Source organism: Meriones unguiculatus, chromosome 6 (genome assembly GCF_030254825.1).
Source record: "Meriones unguiculatus strain TT.TT164.6M chromosome 6, Bangor_MerUng_6.1, whole genome shotgun sequence".
In the NCBI taxonomy this organism is placed as follows: domain Eukaryota; kingdom Metazoa; phylum Chordata; class Mammalia; order Rodentia; family Muridae; genus Meriones; species Meriones unguiculatus.
The window spans coordinates 113,787,273-113,804,987 of NC_083354.1; the positions used below are offsets into that span (position 1 = coordinate 113,787,273).

The window sequence follows — 17,715 nt, forward strand, 5'->3', positions numbered from 1 at the left end:
TCATTATCTAGGATGTAAGAGTTTAGGGATGGGCAAGTTGAATTTGGGGGTGCCTCTGGTTTCTTTGGGATTTCACTGGGAGCACAGTCTAAGTCTTAGGCTCTAGCTTATTCATTTGGAAAATGAAGGGTTTAATTAGGTAGGTTTACAACTCATCTCTCTAATCTTTTCCTCTTGTTACAATGTATTCCTTAGGTTTACCAATGTTATTATTATTATTATTATTATTCAGCACTCTTCTGGATGTCTTCCTCCTGGGTCATGAATGGACTTTTCTATATGAGAGGACCTGACCTCTGACTCTTAGAAAGTTCATCTTTTTTTTCTGAGATAAGGTGCATGTCTGATATGGAGAGGAAGGAAGGGTCTGAAGAACTTCCGTGGGTAGCTCAGACATTTTAAAAATGAGCTACTTCTTCGCCTATATTCTTGAAATTACGGGTCTGGGGGGGATGGTGGCTCAGCTGCTGAAGTGCTGGCAATCAAACCTGCTGACCTGAGTTTGATTCCTGAAACCTGCACAGAAGGAGGAGAGGACTGAGTTCTAAAAGTTGTTCTCTGACTACCACATGTGTGCACAAACACACAGATGTTAAAAAACAGAAATCATTTCTTCAGCCCACTGCTGTATAAAATCCTGGCTCATGGCTCTGATTTGAAAATTGGCTCCCGTGCTAGCTCAGCATCTAGACAAGCCACAGGCCTCCACCGTGTGAACTGTTTTATCATGTTTGTGTGCTGGCCTATTTGATTTGCCCTCTCTCATTTTCCTAAAGTAAACCTAAAGAATGGGGACTTTGTCATCATCGCCGCAGTGGCTGCAGTGCCCAGAACATTCTAGAATAGCACCAAAAGCATCTCCTGACTAATATGCCATAAATGTCTATCGAGTGAGTAAAATACAGCTGTCCTTTTCAAGGACTTTATGGTCCAGTAAGGAAATCAAAGTAAGTACATCCAGACAGGAAAAGAGTAAGGAGCTGTCCACTGTAAGGGGGGAGAGTGAGGATGAGTCTAGTCTCTGATGTCACAGACCTCTTTCAAGTCCTGCTTCTGCCCTCGACAGTTCTCGGCTGTATTGTGTGCCCTTTCTCTGCCTCATTTCTGCTGTCTCAAGTCTCTGTCTTCTCTCTGTCTCTGTCTCCCTCTCTCCTTATGTGTAGAGGCCAGAGGCCAGCAGTAAGTGTTGTTCCTGAGTAGCCATCCTGTTTTTGAAACAGGATCTTTCACTGAGAGTTGGGGCTCATCCATTAAGTTAGGATGTCTGGTCAACAAGGCCCAAAGATAATCCTGTCTCTCTCTCCCCAGTGCTTGGATTACAGGCTCACGTTACCATGTGTTGTTGGGGACTGAGCTCAGGTTCACAGTCTTCAACAGTACACACCTATTGACTGAGCCACCTCCCCATCCTTGTTATTTTGCCTTTTCCTTAAATCAGTTTTACCATAATACTTTCTACATTATTATTTTACCTCAAAGATTTTTTGGTTCAGTGGAGACTACTCATCATTAGGGCATCATTTTCCATCCTATTAACTAATTAATGCTTTTTAAATAAATTTTCTTTCAACTGTTCTTATTTCTAAATAAAACTTTATATATTCAATTTAGTTTCACCAGTTTTCAGACTTTGAATATGTGTGTATACATACGTACATGTGTATGCCTGTTTGTATGTATTTAGAGCTATGTCTTCTCTGCTACTATGTTCATGCTTCCTGCATTTAGACTTTGCTTTTTGCACTTTTCTGAATTTTCCTGGAATTAATCTCCTTTTAAACTAAAGTTTCTGTGTCTTTGTGTCTGCTTATGGTAGCTAGATTTTGTCTCAACTCACGTTAGTTTATTATTGTAACATTTTGCTCTGAACATCAATCATAGCGCCAATGGGAGCCATTCATCTGAAGACATCCTTGTCAAAACTGAGAGCACTGCCTAACGTTTGCAGTTAATTTCTGACAACTAAAAGCTTTCTAGTGATATCAGTGTCCGACAATGAACACACCATCAGCTAAAGGAAATGTTCATTAGAAGGAAAGTTTTCCCTGCCTTCAAGTCAGCACTAGAGATAATTTTTATCACCGCATTTGCTGTCAGCACTTTTACTTTAAACAAGGTGTAAATTATCTCAGCAGCACTAAAGCAGTGATCCTCAACTTTCCTAATGCTGTGATCCTTTTATATATTTCCACATGTTGTGGTGACTCCAATATAAAATTGTTTTTGTTGCTACGTTATAACTAATTTTGCTATTGTTGTAACTCATAATGCAAATATTTGTGTTTCCTGATGTTCTTAAGCAATCACTGAACCTATAAGCCAGGCTCAATTAATTTCGCTCCCTTATAAAGAGTTGCTGTGGTCACAGTGTCTCTTTATAGCAATAGAAACCCTAACTAAGACAGTCTGCAGAAGTAAAACTCCCTACAAGAACTTCTATTTATCAATTTACAGAAAGAAAAAGAGTATTTATGTCTTTCTAACCATTTACTCTTGCAAAGGTCTTCGGTGTCTTCAGGACTACCCACAGAGGACTTTGCAGGCTCCATAGATAAATGGGCTGCTAGGTAGCACTTCAAAACCTAGTGGCTAGGTTTTGAAAAGCCTATTTACAGTCTCTGTCTTTATGTGGATAGTTTAAGATGTGTCTGAATTTAACTGTCTTTAACATTTTTCTTTTTTCTTTTTTTCCTTTTTCTTTTTTGGTTTTGTGAGACAGGGTTTTTATGTATAGCTTTGGCTGCCCTGGACTTGCTTTGTAGACCAGGCTGGCCTTGAAATCACAGAGATCCGCCTGCCACTGTCTTCCTGAGTGCTGGGACTACAAGTGTGTGCCACCACATCCGGCTTGGTTCCCATTTCTTCATTATTTTGAATGAGAATTATTCTTCTAATTGTTTGAAATTAGACACCTTTTACAAGTTCTCTTTTGTTTTTATTTAATCTAGTGAAGTCTGAGGTTAATACCTTAATATTCTCTACAGAATGGTCATCCCTGCATCAAGCTTTTTACTAGCTAGTATTTTACTTTTAACTTTTAAAACAATTACAAATTAAGGCTGAACTGGTGATACAATCAATAATCCCAGTTTTCGAGGCTGAGGCAAATGTGAGTTCAAGGTCAGGCTGGGTCACATGTAAGAATTTGTTTCAAAAATAAAACAAAGTAAAGTGATCCAAATTTGACATTATTACCTTATAGATAATGAACTTAAACCATTTGGTTAATTAGATAGTAACAGTTCTTGCTTCTTGAACATTGTTTTCATTCCTGTTCTTGAGAAATGAGCTTCTTTTTTCTTCTTTTAATTCTATAAAATAATATCACTATGAACTTACTTACAAGTGTTTTACTAGAGTCGTAGATCTCCATTATTTCTTACATATTTCATCTTGTCCATGAGTACTTAGATTACATTTTCTTCTGACTGAAGTGTTTCTGTCTCAAATTATTTCTGGGGAGTGGGATGGGGAATGTTTGGATGGTAAAAACTTATAATTAATTTATGTTTAGAAACTTCTCTGGAGGCTGGAGAGATGGGTTGGTGGTTAAGAGTGTGTTCTGCTCTCACAGAGGTCTCACGTTCTGTCTTAAGCATTCATGTTGGATGGTTCACAACTTTCTGTAACTCCAGTTCCATGGGATCCAACATCCTTTCTTTGCTTCTTCTGGCCATCGAAGGTGCCTGCACAGATGTATCGCACCCTCACACAGACACACACGTATACATAAATATTCTTTAACATTTATTATTTATTATTTTTTAAATTTTTATTTGTATTGGTTTTCTACCTACAAGACTGTGAGAGTGCCAGATCCTCTGGAACTGCAGTTACAGTTAGAAACTGCCAGGTGGATGCTGGGAATTGAACTCGGGTCCTTTGGAAGAACAGCAAGTACTCTTAACCGCCGCATGAGCTCTCCAGCCCCAGTAATTTTATTTTTAATCTTAAAATTATCTTTGATTTTTTTTTTTTTTTGTGGCCTGAGCCATAAGCTCAGATTTGTCACTGGCTACAGCTACAGAATAGTGGAAAATCTAGGGGAGGGGTGTACCAGTGATAGGGATCCTTAATATCCATGTAAATGCTATTTTGATCAGACACAGAATTCTTGAATTATAATTCTCTTCTTTTAAAGTCTCTAAATACTGATACCCAGGCTCATTGGGTTCCTCGAGAGATTCCCAATTTTTTGTCCCAGGCTTTTGTGTTCTGGAGTAAGAAATTGGACATAGATGGCTGGGTGGTAGCAAAAGCAGGGACATGAAATTAGAACAAGATTCACATTCAAGGAAAGAAGCAGGCTAGAGCATGGTCAGCAGCTCACAGGACAGAGCTGAGCTTTTATGTCATTTCTCAGAGAGCATAGCAGGAGTGGGACCACTTCCTACCCCAGTCAGGCTTGGATCTACTCAACTCTATAGAGACAAAAGCCATGTCATGATGAAGTCAGTTAAGCTGTTCCCTCCAGAGAACTGGCTTCTGGGTAATCATGTGACTGGCAGTCTGCTAATATGACTGTAAGATTGGAATTTCCCTCCCCCACTGCAACACTTACTCCCTTGCTTGGCCTTTTTCCTCCCCTCCCCCTTGACTTGAGCTATATAAGCCAGTTCTGTCACTTCAATAGATGTGCTGTCCTCCGAAACAGTCTGCTGGGTCATTCATACCCACCGTATGCACTGCCGCTTGAGACCTTGCTCCCCAGCTCCTCCAAACCCTGAGACTGCTGGCGTGCTGGTGTGCAATGGCAGATTGGGGTCAGGGGATTCACATCTAGCGCCTGAACAGGGATCGGAAGAGGGTAAATACTAAGGGACACTAAGGGACACTGGCATTTTGTCCTGCTATCCTGACTTGAAGAACAACTGGTTCTTCCTTCCCCCTTTACCGTCGATTTAAGCCATCATGAGGGACTAGCTATGTTGAAGGGGGAAATGACGCCTTTTGGCTACTCCTAGCATTGACTGAAGGTCCTTAGACTTCAGGTTTGAGCTGACTAGCCCCTTGGGCTGTCTCTGAAGGAACCGGGTAACACAATGACCACTTAAAGCATTAGGAGTTAGGGCATTGGGCATCTGGTCTCTGTGGGACCCTCTGAAACTCCTGCAGTTCTGGGAATGTTTCCCCTCTGACTGAGAGCTTCCATCATTTTCTGTCATGGGAAATTCTACTTGTCATCAGGAGTCCCAAATTAGAAGCTTTTAGGCCTTCCTCAAGCTGCAGGGGTTAAACTCTTCCAGAAAGAAGCAATTTCCTTCTGAGAGGAAGTTCTTCAACTATCCCCTTCTATGATCTCTAGTGACCTCTATGATGCTGAAATCTGGACCTGGTGGCTTCCCCCACACAAAGATGGGAAGTCCAAGAAGGGACCCCTTCCCCCTTCTTCATTATTGAGGCCATCTGGCAATGCATGGGTTCCTCCCAGAAATAAATTAAGGATGATTCCAAACCCCTTACTCCCAGCATCTACTGATGAGGAGAACCCTGAAGACTGCCCTATAGCAGGCCTCCCTGGCCTTGAACAAGCCATCGACCACATTAGACAGACAATGACTCCTAACCCCCACCCTGTCACCTTATGTCCTTCCTGCTTCTTCCTCTAAGGGCATTCATAAAACTCTTGAAAGCTCCACACGTCCTGCACCCCCACAAACTACCACCCAACAGTTTTTTGTGATTAATACCTGCAAACTTGCCTGTTGGAGGACCCTGCTGTTCAAGGTCACAGTCTACCATGTCTGGATAGTTTTCTGAGTTTGCCACACAATGGAGAACTCCCTTCTCCCAGCAAGGCCTTCTATTCTCTGCTTGAACTAATTTGCTTGAATTTATTTGGAAGATGGCTCTGGCATAGTTGCCTGACCTTATCTGGAGTATGGCCTTTGACACTCTCCCCCTATAGGAATAATTAGATATTGTGTTCCCATCCATATGAGAGGACTGTGCTGCCAAATGAAAATAAAGCACATCATGAGCACCTATTAGGTGATGCCCAGGGTACTGTCTGCTCACTGCCCTTGAATAAAGTTCAGCTGTCTCAGTGATGCTGTTCCTTGAAGTCATTCTGTCATACTCAAGGGTTGCCTGAACCCTGCTTGACGCTTCTGCTCCCCTTGCCTTCATGGGCCAGTCGCCAAAGACCCCCGGAGGAAGAGGAGACCCACACTTGGCCACAATGGAAATAACACCTTGGCTTTCCCTGTAATGTTCAACCCACTCAGTCTCTGCCCCTAAAGTGGTATCCCTACCAGGCCAATAAATTCAGAGAACTGTTACAGTTGGTATGAGAGGATAGTATGCATGCCCTTTGGACCAAATCCATTCACCCAAGCCTTTGTGTTGTTCTTAATACTCCATAGGACAGGTGTGACATCTCTTGGTCTTCCTTGCCTAGCCTCCTTTTCCTTCAATGGGAGGCTTTATATAGGGATGAATGCTTCTAACAGATCAGAAAAAAAAAAAAATCAAAACTAAATTCAACAAAATATCCCTTGGGACTTTGATGAGCTTTTCAGCCAAGGGAACTCTGGCCAAAACCCCAGGGACCTCTCTCTGACTTTGTTCTTAGAACAAAAATGAGCCTAGAATCTTTGATCCTATGGCTAAAGAAATCCTCCTTAAAAGCATAATTTGGGAAGGTATGACTCAGAATACTGGCTGGCATGTCAGGGTTTGAAAAATGAACATTATGATAAATGGATAGTTGCCACGAAAGACATTGGGATGGCTTCCCATAATGCAATGGTCCCTCGCCCAGGCCTTCACAGTGGCCCTTAAAAGGAAAATGTTTGCATTGTGGAAAGGAGGGGCACTGGGAGGCAAATGCCCTAACTCAGGCCCATCTAAGGGCTTGGAAGCTGTCCCTGCTAAAACCATCTGTCCCCAGTGCCATAAAGGGATTCCATTGGAAAAAGATCATTGTTCTACATACAATAAAGATGGTAAGCCCCTTGAGCCTTTAAATTCTAAAAAGGGCAAAACTCAGCCCTGACAATAGGAGGGGAAACCCACAAAATCTTATGGGTCATTAACATTTTGGAAGGCTTATACCCCAAACTCAATATAACAATCGGGGGAAAACCATTTAAATGCCTAACTGACACTGGAGAAGACAGGACCATTTAAAAATGATCTGAGGTCCCACAGCTTGGGGAATTAATCCCTGGGTCACAATCAGTGAGCATAGGAGGCTCCTCTTGGCTGCATACCACAAAAGACGCCTTCAAACCAGAGGGTGTCATTAGCCTTATTGTCATCAGACCTATTATTATTATTATTTATTTTATTTTTAGCTGGCTTAATGAGATTAAGGGCTTCTGTGTATGTTTTGGGAGTAAAGATAGCACAGTCCTCCATGCTGCCTCAGACTCAAGAGACCTGTCCGCCTGCCTCTGCCTCCCCAGTGTTGGGGTTAAAAGTGAATGCCACCACTGCCCAGCAACTTTTTTTCTGATGTTAAATAGTTGTATTTGAAAACAAGTGGGTCAAGTTACACATTTATGTGTGACAGATGTGTTTAGTTTGTTTGTAGTACTTCATTTAGAAGAGTTTTGCCAGATTTATATTTCCATTTATAAGTTTTACAATTTTATAAAGGACTTTTTGAAAAAAAAAAAAAAAACATTTGTAGCTGCAAAACCACATACTTCTGAAATTACTCTAAACTCTATAACTAAAATGCTTCTCCATAGGATTTTTTTTTCATAAAAATCAGTAATTTTCTCCATGCTAAAATCCCACTCTTATGTTGAAAGGCATGTTTGATGTTATATCATTTTGTGCTGACTGTTATGCCACACAGAAAAGATGAACAAGTTTGGACCTCTTGCTTTCTCATGAATTAACCAAAACCTTTAATGTCTATCAGCATTCAAACACACACAGCAATTGAAATTGTACGGGGTCTAACTTATCTGTGTACTTTGTTCTGTGAAAACACAAGCATTAAAATGTTGACTCACTCTGTTCTCAGTAATATTCAAGAGGTCTAAGTCAATAAACACTGGGTCTACAAATGCTGAGCTCCCAGCTTCCTTCGGGTTACGGCCAGAAACCACATGGCATGAAAACTTTTAAAACACGATCACTACACAGAAAATTTATTTCTAATATCATGACTGAGCCTGTGATGGAAAAATTCTAACTATCTTTCAAATCACACATTTGTCTTATGTCTGAAGACACCTTGTGAATATATGACCATCAAGTCAAAGGCTTTGCAAATTACATCTCATTTTGCATCACATATTAAGTTTATATCCTATTGTATTTTTAAAAAGTTGTGTTCTTTCTTTCTCTTTTGTTTTTTGAGAAAAATATCTTTTTTGTTTTTGTTGTTTTTTTGAGGTATGTATGAAAAGTTGGCTAGAATCCAGGCTTCCCCTTTTATGCACAGGTAACTTGGTTTAATCTTGCACCATGACTTATTTTACTACTGATATGTGATCTGGAAAGTCAATCATGGCAGCAGATACAAGATTCTTTCTTATAAACTGTGTGTTTTCTTACTACTGAAATTGTATCATTATCCGCAATTAATAGTTGTATTTTAGAACAGAATAAAGTAAACAATCATTTTGATCAATTTTGTATGGTGTAAGATGTCTTATGTGCAAAACAGGTTAAATGTTCTGCTGCTATATTTACTCAGGAACTGTCGGTGCTTGTTCTTACTAATCTTTAAAGCATGGATTGCTGTCACTTTAAAAAAGGAGTGCTGGAAAGAATGCTTTATCTGAAGAGGATAAGTGCACGCAAGATGCCACAGGGGGAAAATAATACTGTTGCAAGAGATAGAAAACACTGAAAAATAAACATCTGCAGAGTAATGATCTTAATTTTCCAGAAAAAAAACCATATTGTATTAGAATACAGGATATATATATATATATATATATATATATATATATATATATATAAATATAAATTTTTTTTTGTGTCTAAAAAACACACTGTCATCAAAGAAAGATATTAGCATTGGTTTAAAAAAAATGGGAAAAAGGCATTCCAGTAAAAAAAGGATAAGCAGGCATAGCTATTCTGATACCTGACAAATTAGGCCTTAATCCAAAACTAGTCAGAAGAGATAAAGATAATTCTTTCTTGGTTAGTGGATCCACCTCTCCAGAGAATATTAATATTCCGAACACAGATATACCTAAAATGGCACACCAAATTTAGAAAGCTGTATAAAATAACATAGTAATTAACATAGTAATATTGGGTGACTTCAATAGGTTACTCAGAAAATAATCAGAAAAAAAACACTAGAATTAAATGGTGTCACTAACCGAAAGGGTCCAGCAGCCGTATAAGAGTCATCCAACTAAATGTTAAGGAATGTACATTTTCTGCAGCACATGAATCTTTCTTTCTCAAAACATGTTCACATAATAGGCTATATCTCAATAAGAATGAGAACACTGGGATTGGAGAGATGGCTCTGGAGTTAAGAGTGTTTGCTGCTCTTCCAGAGAATCCAAGTTCGGTTCTCAACACCCGTGTAGGTAACCAACAGTCATCTGTATGTTCAGCTTCAGGGAACTCGATGCCCTTTTTTGGCTTCCATTGGCACCTGCACACATGTGGACACATACACACGCAGAAACCCAAACTTACACAATAAAAACAAAATAAATCTTTAGAAAACATAATGAAAAATGGAAGCAAATCTTCTAATCTATTCGGCTACCATGAATTAAAGCAAGATTCCCCCCCTCTTTTTAATATTTCTTTATGTTTTTAAAAAATTATTCTTTTTTATTACAGTTTATTCACTTTTTATCCCAGATGTAGCCCCTGCCCCATCCCTTCTCAATCCCACCCTCCCTCTTCTTCTCCTATGCCCCTCCCCCCCCAGTCCAATGATAGGATTGGTCCTCCTCCCCTTCTATCTGACTCTAGTCTATCAGGGCTCATCAGGAGTGGCTTCATTGTCTTCTTCGGTGGCCTGGTAAGGCTGCATCCCCTCTCAGGGGGAGGTGATCAAAGAGCTAGCCCATGAGTTCATGTCAGAGATGGTTCGTGTTCCCATTACTGGGGAACCATTTTAGACACTGAGCTGCCATGGGCTACTTCTGTGCAGGGGTTCTAGGTTATCTCCATGCATGGTCCTTGTTTGGAGTATCAGTCTCAGAAAAGACCCCTGTGCCCTGATTTTTTGGTTCTGTCAGTCTCCCTGTGGAGCTCCTGTCCCCTCCAGGTCTTTTTATCTCCCCCTACTTTCATAAGATTCCCTGCACTCTGCCCAAAGTTTGTCTATGAGTTTCAGCATATGTTTGATACCCTGCTGAGTAGAGTTTTTCAGAGGCCTTCTGTGTTGGGCTCCTGTCCTCTTTCCTGTTTTCTCCCTCTTCTGATGTCCGTCCCGTTTGTCTTTCTGAATGAAGACTGAGCATCTTACCCAGGATCCCCCTTCTTGCTTAGCTTCCTTAGGTGTACAGATTTTTAGTATGATTATCCTATATTATATGTGGATATTAGATATCAGATAGTGGATATGTGTGTCTTTCTGCTTCTGGGATATTTCACTCAGGATGATCTTTTCTAGATCCTACCATTTGCCTGCAAATTTCATGATTTCCTTATTTTTAATTGCTGAGTAGTATTCCATTGTATAAATGTATCACAATTTCTGTATCCATTCCTCAACTTAGGGACATCTGGGTTGTTTCCAGTTTCTGGCTATTACAAATAAATCTGCTATGAACATAGTTGAGCAAATGTCCTTGTTGTATACTTGAGCATCTTATGGATATATGCCTGGGAGTGGTATAGCTGGATCTTGAGGTAGCATTATTCTTAATTGTCTGAGAAAGTGCCAGATTGATTTCCAAAGTGGTTGTACAAGTTTACTTTCCCACCAGCAGTGGAGGAGGGTTCCCCTTTCTCCACATCCTCTCCAGCATGTGTTGTCACTTGAGTTTTTGATCTTTGCCATTCTGATGGGTGTAAGGTGAAATCTCAGGGTTGCATTTTCCTGATGACTAATGACGCTGAACATCTCTTTAAGTGTTTCTCTGCCATTCCATATTCCTCTATTGAGAATTCTCTCTTTAGCTTTGTACCCATTTTTTAATTGGATTACTTGATTTGTTGCTGTTTAACTTTTTGAGTTCTTTATATATTCTGGATTTAAGCCCTCTGTTAGATATAGGGTTGGTGAAGATCCTTTCCTAATCTGTAGGCTGTCGTTTTGTTCCGATGACAGTGTTCTTTGTTTTACAAAAGCAAAGCAGTTTCATGAGGTCCCATTTATTGATTGTTGCTCTTAGATCCTGTGCTGTTGGTGTTCTGTTCAGGAAGTTTGTCTTTTGTGCCAATGAGTTCTAGGTTCTTTCCCACTTTTTCTTCTAACAGGTTTAGTGTGTCTGTTTTTATTTGAGGTCTTTGATCCACATGGATTTTAGTTTTGTGCAGGGTGATAAGTATGGATCTATTTGCATTTTTTCTACATATAGACATCCAATTAGACCAGCACCATTTGTTGAAGATGCTATCTTTTTTCCATTGTATGGTTTTGACATCTTTGTCAAAAATCAGGTATCCATAAGTGTGTGGGTTTATTTCTGGGTGTTCTATTCGATTCCATTGATACACCATTTTGTCTCTCTGCCAGTATCATGCAGTTTTTATTACTGTTAAAGCAAGATTTTAACAGCACAAAAATACAGGAAGTTCAGAAAGTCATAGACATTAAATAATACATATTTGAATGATTAATAGGCTACTAAATAAATAAAGGGAAATTTTCTATAGTTCAATAAAAATTAAATTTTACATATTAAAACTCATGGGCTATATTGAAGGCAGTCCTAAGAGAAAAGCTCATAGATGCAATTTCCTATATCAACAGTTCTGAGTGAGTAAGAAAAGCATGTTGATGATGCACAGAGGACCTTGGAGAAAACAACAAACAAAATTCCTAAGTAGTAGATAGAAAAAGATAATTAAGATCAGGGCAGAAATTAAGGAAATACAAACAAAAACTACAAAGCGTCAATGAAATGAATAATTAGTTCTTTGAAAACATAAATAAAATTGACAAACTATTTGCCAAATTAAGCAGCACAAAGATAGAAGACATAGTTAATAAAATTAGGTATTGAAAGGGGACCCATTACAATGGATAGCAACAAAATTCATAAATCATGAAATATACCTTAAGAATTGATGTTTACCAAATTGGGAAATCAAAATGAAATATATACACACCATAACTAAATCAAGATTGAAAAAAGGTAATTTCAGCAAATCTCTAAGAGGTGGCAAGATTGAAGTAACAATTTAAAAAATCATTCAAGTTAAATGCTCAGGTCAGATTTGTACTAGAATTGTACAATAAGTACAATTCTAAGAGAACTTCAAAAAAAAGAACTAATAGCTCAAGAAGCTGTAGTTGGACTTTTGGATACTTTATTGGGTTCTTTTTCCTACCTCCCTACACCACTCATATCCCCTCCAGTCCCCAACACAAGGTTGGAGAGAAAGAAGGTTGGAGGAAAGAGGGGCATCAATATCATTAGACTACTTTTTTCTTTTTTTTCTGATCAGGAGTGACAACTTCCTTGGTGGTGAGTTTGGGCTACATCGTCAGGGTATCTCCAACCAGCTTCTAGCAATCCAGCAGCCAGCAACAGCAGCAGGAGCAGACAGCACTAGCAACAAGAGTAGCAGCAGCAGCAGGAGGAGGAAAAACGGGGAGCAGCAGCCGCAGGAGAAGCAGGAAGAGCAGCAGCAAGGGAGCTCCAGCTGCTGCCTCTCCTGGGGCTCTGGCATTTATATACTCTCTGTAGCATCCCCTGGATTCTAAATGTAAACTGTCTTCAGCTGGCAAAATCATGCCGCTGCCAGAGCATGAGACAAATCATAGTCAGCTGCTGTGGACAATCTGAAGCAGCCCCACCTCCCACACCTGGAGTTAAAACATAAACATATTCATATAACATTTCTATGTTAAACCCCCCCCCCCCCCCCCAATTCTCACTACAAGAAGCTGATTTGAAATATTGTGATAGACAGGATTGGGTAAGGCTTGCTCAATGTGAGCCATGAGGTTTTAGCTGAAAATAAGGAGGAACGGAAGGTGCACTAACTGTAGGATGTAGCCTCTGTAGGTGCTGCGCTCACCTAGTGGCTAAAAATTCCTCCCAAGACATTTTGTTCATCATTCTTTAGAGGGTTTGGAATGAAGTCTGTTTTCTAAATCTATTCGTGGCTGGATGGAGACACTTCTTTTTTTCTCCTGGTTTTAGCTTTTTATTATGTATGCTAACAGAGTTTCAGTTAAAAAAAAAAAAAAACCAAAAAAAAAAAAAAAAACAGCCAGTGCCGTCATCAGACTCATCTATTTCTTCTTCTCATCTGTGACAGTGGCAGTGGAGGGGTCAGGACTGACTGCTGGCATGGAACCAGTAGATGGAGCAGGTCACCAGCCCCAACATTGCAGATGAAATTCTCAGTGTTAACGATGGCCAGGGACCTTGCAAGAGAGTCAGGCCTAGAAGGTTCAACATTGAAACTAGCTGCTTTAATAAGAGTGCTGATATTAATCTCAGTGTGGGTCATCTCATCTTTTAAAGCATTAGAAAAGAGTAGATTTAGGCAAGCTAAAACCCAATGCCATTATGTGAATTGCCTGGTGCAGTGCTAGGAACTGGATGAAACAAGGGCCTCAGCTTCCTCAGAAAGACAGATCACTTTGGCAACAGCTGAGAAAAACTGGAGACACTTGATTGAATACTGAAACACTCTTGTTATTAAAGCAGATAGTTCATATATCAACCACATCAATCTATATAGGTCATTTCCTTCTATTTGTAAAAGAGTTTTAAAGCATATTTAACTATTCTATAAACTCTGAACAAAAACTGATATTTGTAAGCTATGTAGCCCTGAAAATATAGACTTACTGTCTATGGACTTTAGTCCCCAAGTCAGTCAGGCAGGCGGGCTTCTCAGAAGAAGGGTGGGTTGTCTGTCATTGCAATTGCACTGATCAGGATTTCAAACTTAATCAAAGTTAAAACATGCGAAGCTTAACATCAGAAGAGTTTCACTAGATGAACAGACAGTCTAGGATGGCAGGACAGAAAGACTCATTTACTGTTCAAAGGTCCTCGTTATTTGACTTTGTTTTCTTTAGGAGATTTCATGGACCCTGTTTCTGGTAGGAGCGGTAGAGACCTCACCCAAGTCCTGATTCTTTTGTCCTGTTTACTCTGGTGTATTTAAATTAAAGGAATTAAACAATGCAATTAAAAAGAGGCTTGTAATTTGCAATTAGTTATTGATATTTAAAAAGACCTTGTTCAAATTAAGTTAGGCCTGTCTGAGGGGACCATGATTTCCAGGCTCTTTAGTATTTTAAATTTTCTGATTCATAGAGGTGAAGTCTTGTCTCTATAGAAGGAATTTTCAGGTTTGTGTATCTATGAAGGCTCAACATTATTTGCTATTCATTGAATACTAAATGACTGTAAAGGAGCTGTAATTGCATTTCTCTTTGAGGTCACTGGCAATGTGGCAGGCTTATCCTTTTTTATGAGTTCTGATGCAGCCTGGCCTATGTAACCTCGTAACTCTGTAACTGGCTCAATGAAAGGGCATCTCTTGCTGCATCGAAGTGATATTATTCTCCAAGGGTCCGGGAAATTGTATTCATTACTTTGAAATGGAAGTGCCATTTGGACCCATAGGTAACATTATGTGGCGTAGCCTACATGTAGGCTTCTGTGAGGATCTGACTGCCTGCATCTTAGACATCATCCCACCCCATAGCCACACTTCCCTAATGCTCCTCCAGCCTGACCTCTAAGCCTTTTCCACTATCTACCAAATTTGTCTGGGTCCTACAACCAGTGCATCAGCCTAGTCTGGCTTTCCCGACCTTCACTGCAGAGGAGCTTTAGGCTTGTCCTCTCTATCTGTCACCCATACCACAGGACTCTCCACGTCATCTCCAACTTTTTCTTTTAGATATAGCTACCCCACACTCTCAGCTTGAAACAGAATCCCCCCCTCTGGTCCAGTCCCCCTTTCCACCTGACTGTATTCCACCTAAGCCAAGTTCTCTAGATCCAAACCATTCCCACATTTCTCTTCTCCCCATCCAGATCCATCTATAACAACCTTAAAACTAACAATGAAAGTCTACATTCCAGATCTCATCGTAGGAATACCAACAATAGAAAAGATCAAACCAGTACTTTCTCTCCAAAATTTACCAGTCCTGTAGGAATGCTTTATAATGTGAATTACACTGGACACAAAAATTAAAAGAACTATCATAAATTGCTGCAAAGAATTCAAGGAATTTAAATAGGACACAAGGAAACAGCTCAATGAAATCAAGGAGAAAGAACTTAAGGAGAATAACTACCTGAGTAATGGCCAAGAAAACACAAACAGAAAGGTGATGAAAATGGCAAGGACAATCCAGGACTTGAAAAACAACTCAGTAGAGAGAAACAAGGAAAAGAACTTAAGCTTAAATGAAGATAAAATTGAAAAACCTAATAAACCAACAGAACTCAAATGAAAACCTTACAAGTAGCATGAATCAAGCAGAATACAGAATATCACGTCTTGAAGATAAAGTGATGAACCTAGACCCAATAAGGAAGGAGCATTAAAAATTAGCAAAAGATACCAAGAAAGGAAACCACATTGCACATGGCACACCATAAAAAAACAAAAATGAAAATAAAAACAAACCTTCAAATTACAGGCAAAGATGAGTAGAATAAGCCCAAGTCAAATGGATAGAGCAGATATTTCAACAAGATCATAGAAGAAAACTTTCTAAAACTAAAGAAAGACCCACCCATTTAAACACAAGAAACACAGAAAACCCCAAATAGACAAAGACTAGAAGACCCACACAACATATTGTAGTTAAACTATTACGTATACATAACAAAGAGAGTGTATGGAAAGCTACAAGAAAAAAATACCACAAGTCACATATAAACGAAAAACCATTTGAACAACAGCTGATTTCATAATGGAAAATTTGAAAGAAGAGTCTGAAGCATAGTCCTAAAGGACTACGACAGCCAACCTAAATTAATATATTCAGCAAAATTATCTTTCATAATTAAAGGAGAAAGAAAAAATTTCCAGGACATAAACAGCTTAAAGTACTTGTATCCAATAAGCCAAGCCTAAAGAAAATACAAGAAGCCTTATTTCAGACTGAAGCAAGAGTAAGCATAGCAAAGAGACTGTGGAAAGAAATATGAATCCATAATTACTAAAACACAAACCACCACTGAGAACACAACACCAAAAAAACAACAGTACAATGACCACAGCTAATGCATACATTGCATTAATAACTTTAAACATTAATGACCACAATTTTCCTAACACAAGACACAGACTGGCCAAATGGGTAAATCAACAAAAGTCTATAGATCTTTGTTTTTTTTTTTTTTTTTTTTTAAAGAGAGGTACAACCTCAGAATAAAAGAATAGATAAAAGTACTCCAATCAAATGGGACCAGCATGCAAGTAAATATTCAAACTCATGGAAATTAGACAACTCATCACTGAATGATGAATAGGTCAAATAAGAAATTTAGAAATAAATAAATAATTAAAACATCCAGGAAATAAAAGAAAAGGAAAACACAGCACAACAAATCCCGTGGGACACATGGAGAACAGTCCTGGGAAGGAGAGCTATAGCTCAAAGTCTCTACATTAAAAAATCAGAAAGAACAAAATAAGTGAGTTAACGAAGCACCTGAAAAAGTTGGAAAAACTAGAACAAAAGAAACCCGAGCGCAGCCAATGGCAAGAAATAATAAAAATCAGAGCTGAAATCAATGAAATATAAAGGATGAAAATACAAAGAATCAACAAGCCTATGATCTGGTTCTTTGAGAAGATAAAATTTAGAGACTCTTGGTCCAACTAGCTAAAAGAAAGAAAGAGAAGACCCAAATCAACAGAGTCAAAAGTTAATAGGGAACATTGCATCAGACATCAAAGTAATTTAGAATATTATGAGAAACTATTTTTAAAACCTGTCTGCTATGAAGCTAGAATATCTGAAAGAAATGGGTGGTTTTTCTAGAGTCAGCCAGAGTACCAAAATTAAACTACGAAATCAACAGCCCAAGTGGGCTCATAGCAGATGAGGAGATTGAAATAGTCATAAAAAAGACTTCCGTTTAGGAAAAGTTCAGGACAGATGGAATCACAGCACAGTTCTGCCAGACGTTAAAAGAAGACCTATATCCTGCCCTAGAAGCGTTACAGGTGTGGTTGCTGTGTATCAGCAGGTATCAGAGAGGAGAGAGGCTATGTTTATGCTCAGAGTTCTGACCTCGGAACAACTGAATGGTTAGTAGCCTATCACTCCGTGAAGAAGGTGGGTCTGACATGACCACCAATGTGGCCCTGCACAGGCCTAGACCAGCTCCCAAGGCAGGGAGTCAGCCAGAGGCTAGAACTCCACGGGGGACCGCAGTCCTGGGTGGGAGTGGGCTGGAGACAGACCACTCTCGCTTGGGGCCACACTGGTGGGCCCAAGTGAAGATCGAGATGAGATGACCACTATTCTGGCATCATAGGGCCCCGAGAAAGAGCAGGCCGTGGGGAGGGGGCATGTCCGAGATGACCGCTGCCCAGTGTCATAACACACGGGCAGGGCATAGCAGTCCTGAGACTACTCATGAGATGACCCGAGACACAGAGACCCTG

At 39.6% G+C, this 17,715-nt stretch overlaps 1 pseudogene; it reads left to right on the top strand.

Annotated features, from left to right (window-relative positions):
- Window positions 1–17,250: 17,250 nt before the first annotated feature.
- On the top strand, window positions 17,251–17,372 carry LOC132654992 (small nucleolar RNA SNORA17; annotated as a pseudogene).
- Window positions 17,373–17,715: the final 343 nt, after the last annotated feature.